This window comes from Chanodichthys erythropterus, chromosome 19 (assembly GCF_024489055.1).
Source record: "Chanodichthys erythropterus isolate Z2021 chromosome 19, ASM2448905v1, whole genome shotgun sequence".
Lineage (NCBI taxonomy): Eukaryota > Metazoa > Chordata > Actinopteri > Cypriniformes > Xenocyprididae > Chanodichthys > Chanodichthys erythropterus.
In genome coordinates, this window is record NC_090239.1 from 8032695 (window position 1) to 8045644 (window position 12950).

Genomic DNA, 12950 nt, shown 5'->3' on the forward strand with positions numbered 1-12950 from the left:
TACATGCTTATTTAAATAATGTATACAGTTGTAATAATACATAATGTTCCATTTGAACTAAGATTACAATTTTAACACATAATAAACATGTGCGTGAGTTTCAGATGAATTTACAGGTTTAAATATACTAGGTTTACATATGAGTCAGTAAAGCCCTGACATTCGGTTCTATTTATTTAATGAATCATAATGCGATCGTATTATTCAACGCGCTATTATTATGTTTGGGATATCAACCACTGGTCGATGGCAATAATGTTTGTATAAACTGTAGGTAACAACTGGTAAAATGTACACCTAGGTCATAAAAACCGTAATGATACCTACACTTAAATATTTTCTTCTCAGCCATGTCATCAATTGCTCTTGAGCGAAATCTCCTCCCATCCGTTGTCTGATTGGCATTTCGCAAGGATTCCTGGGTAGTTAAAGTGCGGAAGACCGCTTCAAGAGTACAAAGGGGGTGCTGCTGAGCACACTTCAGAGCGTTAAAATGCTGAATGGGACGGCCTACGGACTCATAGACTCGGCAAGCACGCGCAATTTAAGTCCATGAGACCGAAAGTCCACATGAAGTGCGCCATTTGGGACAGGACCACTGTTAACACACACCAGGAGCAGTGGGCAGCCATTTTTGCTGTTTAAGGGCACCTCAGTGTTACATCCACCCCTGTCCCGGACTCCGTTTCCCAGAATCCTCCCTGTTCCTCACCTGTTTGCACTTCCTCATCTATCTTCCTGCTTCTCCCTGGATTCCCTGCACCTGTTGTCATCGTCAGCACTCCCTTTAAGTTTGACTCCTAGCACTCCCTGTCCGTTCTTTGTTATTGTATAACTGGTTTATTTTGGCTACATGTATGGTTGTTCTGGTTCTCTGTCAATAAATGTCCGACTCTGAGCTTTCTCTACTGCAACCAGTGTGTAACACTCAGTTGTGGGTAATGAGAGAGGAAGAGAGCGCTGTTCATTCACTCCCCCCACCTACATTTCCTGCCAGTAATGAGACTCGAACCCACAACTTTCGGGTTACAAGTCCGACTCTCTAACCATTAGGCCAAAACGGCCATGTATAGTGTTTACTAACTCCCTGCGTTAGTGTCTGATCATAGTTTGGAGTGTGAGTCCAGCTGTCAGTACGCACACACACACACACACACATCACATGGTTCCTGGTGAGACTAATCCCTCAGTGAGAGACACAACATGAGGGATGAGGCCACCCAGAGCCTCTCCACACTCTTCTACAAATCAAGTTTTTCTCTTCTTTTTGCCATTTCACAAGCCTCATGAGCTCTTTAATGACAGTTTTGAGGTCTGAACTCACTCAATTACATTTTAAAATATACTCGTCGAGGCGAAAAGTAGTCACGTGATGTTGCCATGACAGAGTGTTAGGATGATTAGGAAAGAATATGCCACCGCTACGTTTACATTACACCTCCACTGTCCTTTTGCTTTGTGTTTAAAACATTTAATTCAGTTGGATAACGGTCGCCGCCGCTCCATTTTTAAAGAGTACGCGCGATCGCTGAAAGTGAAAGTAAACGCGCGCGCGCATTTCAATACTCCACATTTTAAAAGCGGCTCGCTGATGAATGCAAATATCTCTCAATATGAAAGCTATTTTAGGCTGGGCAGTGTAGTTGTAACCATGTCTTAGCTCTGTATCAAAGAAAAGGTTGGTCTTATTTGCACTTTAAATATTGAGAGAGTGTGATTGTGGTTGCACTTACTGTAAAGTGTTACCATAAAAAATGAATTACAGTTTTCTCTTAATCTTAAGCACAAACAGTAAGGTTTCATTTGTTAACATCAGTTAATGCACTGTGAACTATCATGAACTAACAATGAATTACTATTTTTTTATTAACTAACATAAAGATTAATAAATACTGTAGCAAATATATTGCTCATTGTTAGTTGATGTTGGTTAATATGTTAATGTTAATAAATGAGACCTTATTGTAAAGTGTTTCCATTTTTATTTATACTGTTTTATTTCTATGATCAGAAATAAGAGGAGTTCAGTGGAGAGGAGTTCAGTTAGGAGGTCAAAGGTTGTAGAAGCTCATAAATCATGTACAGTTCTGAGGTCTGAAGAGACTGAAATCATACAGAAGAGAAGTCAGTCAGTTGAGTTAGTGGCAAAACCTTTTACAGTACTTGAGTACTGTTGTCTTTTACTGCATATGATAATTCATACTCAGAAAGTAGAACTGAATGACATTCATTATAAGATGATTAGTTAAAAAATTTCAAATACACCTGCAGAATATTTTTTCTAGTCATGTATTTCGCCATTGATGATTTCTTAAAAATAGTGTGTAAAAATCTTGTCTCGTCTCGTCTCGTGAGATACCCGTCTCATCACACCCCTAAAAAAATATATAAATATCACATAAGCCCTCTATTTGGGATTCCTCACCTCCAAAATCCCAATACTGCATCACATACTGCTTACATCAGCCAGATGAAATATGGTTAAGGAATTCTATACATTTCCATTCTAAACAACATCCAATCTTTTCTGTATCTTACAACTGTAATAAATTATTAAAATCTACCAGGGTATTTATGCTTGGAACTTGGAAGATTCAAAAATGTCCAATTTTTTGCATGAATGGAAGCCTGCCAGCACGGACTCTTATCATAAATGTTTATGCATATCTAAAGTGACTTTGGCCGTGTGCTATAGTTATGGCAGGTATGTAATGATGCATGCCTGAACTGGTTTTGGTTGAGTGATGACGTGTCATTTCTGTAATATTCACACACCTACACATGACTGAATACACAATCTCACCCAGCCTGTAAACATCAGCAAACTGTCCCCTTATTGCTTTAGGTGGTTTGGTCAATAAAGGCCAGGTGGGAGATGCAGATGTTAAATGGCTGGAGGTAATATATCGACTTCATTCTGTCCTGAAATGGCATTTTGATGGCACACAGCCATGCCATGGTCCCAGGATGGGGAGCGTTGGGAGACACATACACACAGACACACACACATATATATATATATATATATATATCCAGACATACCCAAACACAGGTTCTTGGACCCCATTTCCAGCAGTGAAACGTCTCGTCTGCCAATCCCAGTAGTCCCATGTCAGTCGCTTATTAAAGGGGGGTGACCAGCCCTGTGGGCACAAGAATATATGAATAAATTTATTACACTAATGCAATGACCTTAAAACTCACACTCTCAACCATCTATTGATGTAATAGTTATAAGTTGAAAACGGAAGGAAAAAAAAAAAAAACATTCCAGTAAAAATGCATAACCTCACAATCACCTGGAGAAACTGTACACCACATTTCTTTCTATCCTACAAAGGATTGGGGGATGTTCTGCATTAAAATGCAGGAACAAAGAGCCATACAATGAGAGTGAACATAAAGGAGAGTGACTGAAAATGATAGTTTACAACCATTGTTTCTTTTGCATTTATGCTGCAAATGTGAACAAAAATTATTCTGATTTCATCATTAGATATTCTATTCTAATACACTAAGAGAACAGTTTTATTTTTCACAATTTTTGTAGAGTCTCCTCCATAGCTATAGCTAATACTTACGGTTAGTGTTTTTTAAAACCCTATAATCTGAACAGGGGTAAAACTATGAAATTTTATGATGCATCTCATTCAAAACAGATTTACAGTATTTTTATTTCTTCTTTTTTTCACAATTAAATATAGCCTACAATATGAAACAATACAGAAACACTGTCATTCAAATGTTTGGGGTTGGTAAGATTTTTTTATGTTAAGAAATGAGTCTCGTATGCTCACCAAAGCTGCATTTACTGCAAAAAATACAAAACAGTAAAACCCTAAAATATTATAATTTAAAATAACTATTATCTATTTTAATATCTTTTAAAATGTATTGTATTCCTGTGATGGCAAACAGTTGTACGGCTTAATATTTGTGTAAATCGTGATACTTTTATTTAGTATTTTTTGATGACTGTATGAAAACAAATCTTTTGTAACATTATAAATGTCTTTACTGTCACTTTTGACCGATTTAATGCTGAATATAAGTATTAATTTGTTACAAAAAATCTTATTAACCTCAAATATTTGAATGGTAGTGTAAATTTTAAAGTGTAAAATCTCTAAAATCTCATAAATAATTAACCTGACATTGTACCATAGCAGTGCAACTATTCAGATCAACCTAGGATTACCCACAACACCCACATGAACATGAAGGCAACCCATTTTTCATGTGTAAACACCACTCACATTTTCTTTAGAAAGTGTAAAAAAGTCAACCACATCTTATAATGTGATCACCATTACTGAGAATGAGTACAAGTGAAATCAGGAACAATAATGGACAATGAACTAATGGAACGGCGGGGTTTCCTTACCTATCACACATGCACAGACTGAAATGCATCAGCGGCGATAATGTGCTCGATAGACTGTCTAATACCTATGAACGTTTTTACCATTGAACGCGCACACACACGTGCGAATATGAAGCACACAGTCCACTCGATCTGCTCATTAGGGCTTTGCTGAGCCTCCGGCCTTTAAGAATGACTAGAGTCTCATCAGACAGCAAATTAGACTCATCCATTCGTCTGTGCAAGAGAGACTTCCTGCGGGGACACAAGTCAATTGTCCCATTGCCGTGCGCACACACAACCAAAATGTTCCTGCACTCTGAATTATTGATGGACGTCAGTCAGTGTGTCTGACCACGTTTAAGTGTTTCCACAGGGGGTCCAAAAGCAATCAAAACACACATGCACACACACGAGCACAGCTGGTCATTTCACTATCTTCAATCGTCTTTTGTTATGACCGCCACTCGTTGCTATTGATGTTCGCGATTAGGATACAAAATTAAACTTGTATTTGACATGTGTTTAAGTATGCCATCTTAATCTAATAAGATAATTGTGTATGTGCACATACAGAATCTCTCTGGCTATGAATGGAATAGATTATGCACAGTATACACATGTATACTGCCTACTACTGTTTTTAAAGATAGTGAGTTAAGCAGTAAGCACTATGCGATGATAAACATTTTAAAATGTAGTATACTAGATTTTTTGTCACATGACCTCATCACAATGCATGTGAGTGGTTCAATTATCATCTTGAAAATAAAATAATTGTTGTACTTTTTTAAAGAGGACCTATAATGCCCCTTTTACAAGATGTAATAGAAGTCTCTGGTGTCCCCAGAATGTGTCCATGATGTTTCAGCTCAAAATACCCCACAGATCATTTATTATAGCTTGTCAAATTTGCCCCTATTTGGGTGTGAGCAAAAACACACCGTTTTTGTGTGTGTCCCTTTAAATGCAAATGAGCTACTGCTCCCGGCCCACTTTCCAAAAGAGGGTGGAGCTTTAACAGCTCATGCTTTGGTTGCTCAACAACAACAAAGCTGGAGAATCTCACGCAGCCAAAATGAGGATTGTCAGTAACAGTGTTCAGCCTTACATTGTTCAAACCGGTGTCAGACACTGATGGAGAGACTCAGGCAGAAGTTACATATTTTAGAATGCAAACCGGAAATTTCTGAATGGTTAGTGGATAAATTTATCAGGGCTCGACAATAAGGACTGAGTAGATGGAACGGTCACTTGCCCGATCGGGCCAGTGCTGTAGGGTGTACGTTATATGTAGTTTATTATATCGTAATTGTATATTTAATTATATGATATTATCGAGTATGTCCCTCACTTTACAAAAAACAAACAAAAACACACCCATTGAATGCACACATGCACTACGTGACGTAGTCTAGTAGGTTAGACTAGTGCGCGTGCATATTTAGTGTGCACGAATTCACTGCGTGATTTAGTTTATTAAAATACATTTAGAATTCCCCAGAATTCAAGATAAGGGGCAAAAATGCCCCAGTATATATTTTATATTTATATAATTTAATATCTATGTTAACCAATATTACACAAAAAGCGCCGTTTTTCTCCAAATATTAGCATGATTACAAATGATATTGATTTTATTCAGCGTACAGTTTAATGAACAAGAACTTAATATCAAGTGACTTACATTTTAGACACCAAATCGTCTGTTTCGCTGTATTTCGCCAACGAAAATAGTTCCAAAGTCCACAGAATTGTTTTGCGTCTCTGAGCAACACTTCCTGAATGAATCAGCCGTTTGAATGAATCGGTTGAATCTCAATGATTTGCTCATTAACAGTGATTCACTGCCACCTACTGGCGGGTTTAATTTAATTTTTTTACTTTAAAGTGTCTTTTTTTTTTATAATTTCAAATAACAGTATTTAACGTTTTATATTTTCAACATTAAAAACATTTTTATGCATCTGTAACTGCTCTTGACTGATAAACTTTTAATAAAGTTTAATCTATTCTATAGTTATACATTAGATTACAATTTCTGTAACTGAAAATCTCCCGTTTAAACCTACATGAGAAAACTTGAAAAGCACCATTTATTTCATTTATGTTTGTTGTGTTGTATTTATTTATGCTATTACTCGTAATTTGATTATTTGTTACTATTTTATTACTTACTGTTTATTTGTCTAACAACATTTAAAACATAAGTTAATCTAGTAGCTTTTGGTGTCATAACCCTATTTATTGAGGTTAAATGTAACAAAGATAACGAAAACAGTAGCTATGCTTATTTTATGGGCCCATTTTCTTGTCTTTTACTTTTATTAATTTTTTGTTGTAGGCCAGTGAAAATGTTGGTGGGGCAAGTAAAAATTTGAACCACTGGCCCGACCGGGCCAGCAGAAAAAATCCTTAGCGTTGAGCCCTGTTTAGGTATTTGCTGTGGAGTGCTGTGGATGTGTCGTCATGTTAATCTTTTGTGCAAATCCAGCATTGAATCGACCCTCGTTTGTGAAGCAGTCCGGTGTAAAATGACAGCATGACAACAACACTCTTCTACAACAACTCTTCCTCTTCTCTAAAGCAGCCAAACATGGCCTCACCCCTTTGTTACGTGTTCTCGGGGGCGGGGTTTATGTAAATGTTATGGTTAGTGATGTCACCAACCCAGGAAGAAGCTCGCTGTAGTCCCTACCAGCTGCTTGTTGTAGTCTTTAAACAGCGATTTCTGTAAGAGAAAATATCTCCCTTTGCATTGAACTTTGAGCATCATAACTTTTCAGATGTTGTTTATGCTCGAACAGCAACATTACACACTAACTAAAGTAAAAAAAGTGAAATCATAATCAAGCACTCCTTTTAGACAAAATGTCTTGAAGGAATACTCTAATTTATGTAAAGGTTCAACTGACAGCATACAGAAAATAATTTTGATTCATCCCTCAACCAATATTGTGGTTGCCGTAAGGCACTTGCAACGGAAGAAAACAGGCAGTAAATATTAAAATACACAGATTAAAGACACAAGTACAGAATAGCAACAATATTGATCCATGATATTCATTTCCAACAAAAAATGTGCATATACTTTGCATAGTACTACATTATGCAGGAATACTAAGAATAGTATGCTATTACATACAATTTCGACGGGATCTCAACTCTGGCTCTTGAGGTCCACTTTCCTGCAGTTTAGCTCAAACCCTAACCAAACACACTTAAAGCTAATCAAGTTATGTGTCTAGTTCCCAATAAGAGTACAGAAAAATAGTAAGAGCATCTCTCAGTTCAGCAGTTAGGTTCATGCTCAAAGTCCGGGGTCTCTATTGAAAATCAAATTCCAAACTCTCTTTTTTCTTTGTCCATCTGTCCCTACATTCTTACATACCGTGCCATATGTTTTTATTTCCTCTCTTATGTCTGCACTAAAACCAACGCCACCATATAAAAGACAGCTGCATGATCCAGCATGCTGCTTCTTGCAATAGTTACCCTATCCTAAACCTCAGTGAGATCCTGCACAGGTAACATACACTGTTATCTGTCAATCAGTTTGGCCAAATGGTTCTCAATAGCCCCATATACTGTACATGGACTGTGATTGAGATTTGATATTTTTATATAAGTAAGAGCTGTTTAATCTGCATGGTTGGCAAAATGACCTGGTGTAGATTCTATCCTCTGAAAGGAAGCACGCAAAAATATTAAATGTTAACACACATTCTGAGACAGCCAAATCTAAGGAAACACCTGTGAGGGTGTTGAATGTCACATTGAGAGAGTAGTTCCTTTACTTCTAAGTTTGAATCACAAAACACACAAACTTCTAATGGAATTTCAAAGACATTTAGCACATTTCAATTTTGACAAATGCAGCCACAAGGTCTAGAACTGAATTAGCCGCACCTTCAAATTTGAATGACAGGAAGAAGAATTTACTGAATTGTATTTCAGAGAAATTCATCACGTGATACATTCTGAGAAATTAAGTGTCCATCCATCCATCGTCATAATTACGACTTCGCAAGACGTAAATGCAAACTTTCCTGTTGGACTCGAACACACCACCTAACATTTTAGTTCATTTTAATTTTACTTCCTTGGATTAAAATTGCAATTCAAATTAAATTTAGAAATTATTTGGAATTTAAAAGGCATTCTCAATTCAATTTTGAATGGTGCACAACCCTGGTGTGGTCTTTCCAAATTTACAGACAGTTTTCTTTTGTCCATCCTTGACACATGTGTACACAAAGACAAAGTCAGTTACATTCCCAGTATCAAGGGGGCTGAGTTGATTCCTCCCCATATTTTCCTCTGCAGTGGACCTTCAACAATAGTTTTAGTCTGAAGCAGCCAGATCAAATATGCTACAAAGCAGCCACAGTCTTCGCGTGTCAAGAAAAGGCCAGGTGTTTGCACCCATCCAAACCTTGAAAACAACAGCAGCCATACCCACAACAGCCCCGCGGCTGCTGTGACGACAGCAAGTCATCGGTGTTAAGAGTAAAGTAGCAATTACTGGATACCATTCAGTGCCCAGAGCTTAACAGCAGCAGCATAAACACTTCCTCTGAAGGTGTACTGGCTCCGAGCCCTCATGTCTTGAAGGGAGAGGCCTAATCAGGATCATCATTTATCGGTTTGGGCCATGCCAACAGAATGAGGTTTTGGATGCAGGCCAGTAAAGTCAGAATGGTGTAAACAGACTAACCGGAATCACAGAGTCTACACTTCGGCTGGCGAGGAGCAATTATCCAGTCTCAGACATGCCGGTGTTGTCTGTTATCTTGATGAAAGGAAAACAATTATGGAACAATGCAGAAAAATGGAAAGCTGAGACATGTTTTGCTCTTCACAAGGCCAAGTTCATTCCCTCATGGCGTCATTTTCAGCTATCTCTAACGGAGGATGTCAATTAGCTAAATGCGTGACAAGTTCTAGCAGGAATGATTTGAGTTAAATATTCACAATCCTTCCACCTAGCAATTAGCGCAACAATAAGTGGGCGAGCGGTTTTAGGATTAAATCACAATTGTTGTAGATGCACAATAACAACATGGAAGTGCTGACGTGTGGGCCACAGACTCCCTGTTGTTTACAGTACAGCATATGGGTTTTGTTCTCGTCTCCGTTCCCTAGAACGCTTTGGTCCCGGGAGGACGGAGGAGTCACCCAAGGCTCGGCTTTGCTCTATTCCAGCCAAGGATCTCTAAGATCGGGTAACACCTCAGCCCCACAGGGGGTCCCTGGGGCCAGCTGTATTTTCAGTTCATGTCAACCCTACAGAGTGTCAGCCGGCCCTTAGAGTGGAAAAAAAAAAGCTGGAAACACAGACGGTGGCAATGGACACTATGGGAATAGAGCAAGTATTTGATCCAAAAATAAAGGGCTGTAAACAATCTTAAAACAATAAAAAAGGTAACGGTCTTTAAACTTATTGTTTTTAACTTTTTATACAAGCATTTGGATACCAACAACAAAAAAAAGAATGATTACTTTGACCTTTATCATCCCAGATGCTATTATTATTATCATTATTTTTTAAATATGCATCAAAGAAGTCAAGTCATGTGACTGAATAATTTGCTCAGATTATTGGCTACTAAGAGTTCCCAGAACTGTCTGAATGTGACGGTTCGTTGTCTTGAACAAGTAAATGTTGCTTAATTCACAAATTAAATATTCAACTTGGATGGAAACATAGCTTTTGATGGCAAAAGCTGACCAGTAATATGTACAATAAGGTTTCCCACTTCTGAACTTTTCAGTCTGCCTATATAGCACATACATTTCAAGGACAAACTTTTTTTGGAAATAAAGTAGTTTGAGGCAACCTGCACCACCAGCATAACGAAAAAAAGATCCCTCATACATCCTCAGGTGACCCATATAGGGCTTTGTGAGGCTTTAGTGTCCATGGCAGATGCTGCTCCACCACACTTTCTAACCCAGGTGCAAATCACCTGTCCCCAGAGACTGCACTGCCCGAAAAAGAAGAACTGCAGTCTTGTTTGATAGCCTGGTGGCTCTGACCAGCAATAAACACAGCAGTGTGCTGGTGGAGGATCTCACCACAGGTACATGGACAGAGATCTCCTTTCATTAGAGGGTCAGTGGGTGGGCTACAGGAATGTATCCACTGACTGTCTCCTCTATATATGAGGCAATATGGAGAAAGAAGCTGTACTAGGTGCTGAACTACTAGATGATACCCAAATCCTAGTCTGAATCATTTGGAAAAAAAACTACAATACAGTAGACCTTTTAATGCTACAGCCTGGTAAAATCAACTTCCTGAGATTCTTGCTCTTATTAAGAGGTGTGTTTGCGTCATTTCAAATGTGTATTTACATTTTAGAAAAACAGAAAACATACTATATGGCTACAATCAATCAATCGATCGATCAATAAAATAAAAAAAATAATAATTAAAAACAAAATCACAGTAATTGCAGAGGAAAAAGATACAGTTCACTTAGTACAAAATGTCACAGCACATTTAAACCACAAAATGAATTCAAACAGTAAAATGGATCACAAAACAAGCCATATTAAGAAAAACTGCGTTCCGCTTTAATGAATCTTCAGCATCACGGCAAAAGAAATCATATCTTACCTGAGTTTTGAATTCGTTGTCTCTACTGAATGTGAGGCAATGAAAACATCTTACACCACAAAATAATGTCAAGAAACGCATTTCTAATAAAATTTCCTCGCGGATTATACAAGCAAAAACAACATAGCTAACACGACCAGGGTAGTCAGATTCATGAACACTTATCAGCCGGTTCATTTAGTGAATCAAAAACATACAGAACGACCTATGAGAGCGACCAGTGTCTGATTCCCAAATGAATGACTCTTAAGAGTCGGTTCTGTTTAGTGAATCGAAAATATACGGAGTGCCCAGTGTTGACCGATTCACAAACGAATGACCCTTATTAGCAGGTTCTTTAGTTCAAAAAGAAAAGATACCGGTTTGAATCTTCTGACAAATCTTTTACTGGACTGAATCAAAGCGGTAACTGAATACAAAAAGGTGTGGAAAGGAGCGTTCAAGGTCAACATTCAGATGAAGAAGAGGCTATTAAAACGTGAACATGGGGATGTGCTCACTTCATTTTGACACCATTAGCCATGTGAAAGATATTCATAAAAAAAAAAATAATAATAATAAAAATTAAAAAAGAGAGATGGTATTGAGACCATCTTAGATTCTTAGATATTTGTCAAATGAAAATAAAGGTTTATATGAAAGGAAAAAATGGACTGCCCAAATTCAAAACTTAAAGCAGAACTAAGTAACTTTTTTACCTTCATAAATACTTTTATAGCTGTCATGCCTCGCTGCCTTATAAGAGAATGACTTGTACGGCAGTGTTTGTGCATGAATGCACCTCACGAAATTGATTTCGGACAGACTTCTGAGGCAGCGTAACAGTTTAATGATCTACATCTACAGCAATACAGCGCGAGCTTTGGTGAGAACTAAACAAATATTTATTACAGTAGTAATTTCTCGCTAGAAATGATATCAAAATTGAAATATGTTGATCAAAATCGTACGTTTATACACAAACTGAGCAGCAAACGCAACTTCCGGACGCCATCTTTATTTTTCTAGCTCAACTGTCACAGAATGGAAAGCACAGGATTGCGGGATATCAAAGGCAGCTAAGGATACATCTATGCTTCCTTAAAAAATCGATCAGATGAAGGTCTCTCATGAGACAGGAAGTGAAGCTAACATTGGATTCGGACGTGCCTTGATGCCTTCCTACCTTGAAATGTGACTGAAGGAACCTGTAGGGGGAGCTTCACAAAAAAACAAAACAAAACAAAAAAAACAAACATTTTTGAAGTCAGAAAATGTTTTATTTTTTAGATTGACCCCCCCCCCAAAAAAAATTCTGTCAGAAACACATTCTCATAGTCATATAGTCAATTATTCATGTCTCACACTACAAGAAGACATATTTAATATCAGAGTCAAGACAGAGTCAATTAGTTTGGTAAAATATATATTTTATTTTATTCTTCATACAAAGCAAAAGTATGAATGTTCAGTATTTAATTATCTAGAAACATCTGTTCCATTTTTCTCTTTCATTGTGTAAAATTAATTTTTGATACCACAAAATACTTGGTTTACATGTCTTCCTCATCATTTGTACATAAAGCTCATTTCTAGTCTATTTATTTGTGTTATACTCAGAGTAAGACAAACATTTCTAACATCTGGATATCTCTATGAGGTTGAATAAAACTCAACCAATAAACAGATGCATCAGCGCACACTGCCTGACCATGAGCGAAGATATGAAACTTTACTCATAACAACTTTTGACAGATCAGAATTCATATGCAGTTCACATGTAATCAGTGACAAACTTTAACCAGACAATGCCTGAACAATAAAGCTCCTCTTTGACATCCTGGGACAGTCATTTCTGAACCAAAAATAAGCAAAAAAACAATTGCACTGGTAAAAATCACAGGAGGCCCCATGGGTGAGCATTTGATGTCAATTTGCTTGACCCTATTTCACTTCCATAATCCAACTGATTTGCTTTTAAATGCA